Genomic DNA, 2,629 nt, shown 5'->3' on the forward strand with positions numbered 1-2,629 from the left:
GCCGTGGGAAATTGTCCCATAGTGCCCAGGGATGTGCAGGTTAGGGTGGGAAATTGTCCCATAGTGTCCAGGGATGTGCAGGTTAGGGTAGGATTGGCTGTGGGAAATTGTCCCATAGTGCCCAGGGATGTGCAGAGATTGGCTGTGGGAAATGTAAGGGTTAGAGGGATAGGATAGGCATGTGCGTCTGGGTGGAATGCTCTTCAGAGGGTTGTCGTGGACGCGATGGGCCGAACGGCCTGCTTCCACGTTGCAGGGATTCTATGATTTTGCGTACTTTTAACCACCCTCCGAGTGTCACAGATCGAAGAAGCGAGACAAAAAAAAAAAAAAATCAGCAGAAGAACCGGGAATAATTTTTAAAATAACCTGGCCTCTTCCTATCCCTGTGCGATAAGTTTGAGGAAGGAGGGCTGAACGGCCTCTTCCTATTCCTGTGCGACCGGCTCGAGGAGGTGGGGGGTGGCGGGGTAGCCTGAGTGGCCTCCTCCTGTTGCTGTTAGTTGGTGGGTGGGTGGGTGCGGAGGATGGTCTCCGGGAACCTACCTCACAGTCGTTGGAGGGTGGTCTCTCGGACAGCGGGGCTGGGGCGGGCAGCTTCTGCAGGTGACTTCTGAAGACCTCCAGGCCACCCCCATCCAGCACTGCAGCTGCTGCTCTGCGACAGGCGCGAGTCTGACTCAGCTGCTGCAGCCAACCCCGCAGAGCCTCAAACTCCCCTGTAACAAACACAGGACCACATCAAAAACGGCACCTTCAGGGGCGGGGGGGGGGGGGGGGGGGGGGGGGGGGGGCAGCCGGAACCGACCGAGAGGGAGAGCGGCGCAAGGTGGACCCCGCTAGAACACGGCAAACTTCTGAAGCAGCCACACCAGGGCAGCACAGGGGCTCAGTGGTTAGCGCCGCTGCCTCACGGCGCCAGGGACCCAGCTTCGATCCCACCCTCGGGCAACTGTCTGTCTGTCCGTGTGGAGTTTGCACGTTCTCCCCATCGTGTCTGCGTGGGATTCCTCCGGGTGCTCCGGTTTCTTCCCACAGTCCAAAGATGCGCGGGTTAGGGTGGGTTGGCCATGGGAAAATTGTCCCGTAGCGTCGAGGGAGCGCCGCGCTGTCGGAGGGCCGGCGCCGAGGGAGCGCTGCGCTGTACCTGGAAGACAGGAGACATCCTGTAGGAGGGGGTACAGGTCTCCCCAGAGTACAACATCAGCTACTGTCACAGTCCCCTTGCAGAGAGAGAATAGGAGCCACAGGTTAAAACAAATTCCCACCGCGCCTACCCCAGCTCACCTGAAACCATTCACCCCTATATCCGTCCCCTCCTCCAGACCCCCTACACCCCCTCCTTATCTCCATCACCCCCTCCAGCCCCTACACCCCCCTCGCTATCTCCGTCACCTCCTATAACCGTCTGTGATATCCGTGTACAAATTCTGGTCTCTCAAATTCACCGTACCAAATAGACCGTCTGACCACAAGGTCTATGGGCAGAATGAGGCCATCCAGCCCATCTAGTCTGCTCCATCATTCGATCATGTCAAGAACCTCATCAAGAACCTATCTATCTGTGTCTTACAAACGCTCATTGACTTGCCCTACATAGCACTCTGCAGCAATGAGTTTCACACATTCCCCACCCTCTGGCTGAAGAAATTCCTCCTCATCTCAGTTCTACAGGGCCGTCCCTTCACTCTGAGGCTGTGCCCTCAGGTTCTGGTCTCTCCTCCTGATGGAGGCATCTGCTTCACCTCCACTCTGCTTTTTTTTTGACGGGAAATGAATGGAGAGTAAAGCTCCCTCTACACTATTTCCCCCCCTCCCCTCTCCCCCCAATCAAACACTCCCAGGACAGGGACAGCACGGGGTTAGATACAGAGTAAAGGTCCTTCTACACCGTCCCCCATCAAACACTCCCAGGGACAGGGACAGCACTGAGTTAGATACAGAGTAAAGTCCCTCTACATTGCTCCCCCATCTCACACACGCCCAGGACAGTCCACGCCAACTTTCCTCCAGGACTCTCAGTATCCTGTAAGTTTCAATCAGGTCCCTTTCTCATCCTTCTGAACCTCTGTGGTCTCTCTCTTGCCGCCTCTGTCCCTCCTCTCAAAAGCCAACCTGTTTGTCTAAACCTTCCCCCACCTCAGCGGAAGCCAGGGAGAGACTAAGGCCCTGAGCTTACCGAGGTCAGGCAGGGACTGGTTGCATCGAGTAGGGCCTGGTTGAGGTGGGACAGCTGCCTCCTCAACGTTCCCAGGGAATCCTCGACCTTCCTCTTCTGGAGCACCGTGGCTCGGAGAGCCGCAGACACCGCCGTCTGTGGAGCACAAGCATAGAGTCATAAAAGCACAGAAACAGACCCTTCGGCCCAACCAGTGTATGCTGACCATGATCCCAAACTAAACCAGTCCCACACCTGCCTGCTCCTGGCCCATGTCCCTCCAAACCTTTCTTTTCCATGTACTTATCCAAATGTCCTTTTAAACATTGTATCTGTACCCACACCCACCGCTTCCTCTGAAAGTTCATTCCACATGCAAACCACCCTCTGTAAAACATTTGCCCCTCGTGCCTTTTTTTCTCCCCACAATCTCTCTCCTCTTACTTTAAAAATAGTCTTGAAATCCCCCAT

At 55.6% G+C, this 2,629-nt stretch overlaps 1 long non-coding RNA gene across 1 annotated transcript in view; it reads right to left on the reverse strand.

Annotated features, from left to right (window-relative positions):
* LOC125482758 overlaps positions 1-2,312 on the reverse strand; it is a 2,647-nt gene extending 335 nt beyond the window's left edge. The window contains exons 1-3 of the long non-coding RNA XR_007261738.1: positions 2,180-2,312; positions 1,148-1,223; positions 547-719 (exon numbers count right to left, since the gene is read on the reverse strand). This is a non-coding gene — a long non-coding RNA (uncharacterized LOC125482758). The remainder of the gene's footprint in view (positions 1-546; positions 720-1,147; positions 1,224-2,179) is intronic.
* Positions 2,313-2,629: the final 317 nt, after the last annotated feature.

This window comes from Rhincodon typus, unplaced genomic scaffold (genome assembly GCF_021869965.1).
Source record: "Rhincodon typus isolate 14 unplaced genomic scaffold, sRhiTyp1.1 hic_rhity00016464, whole genome shotgun sequence".
Taxonomy (NCBI): domain Eukaryota; kingdom Metazoa; phylum Chordata; class Chondrichthyes; order Orectolobiformes; family Rhincodontidae; genus Rhincodon; species Rhincodon typus.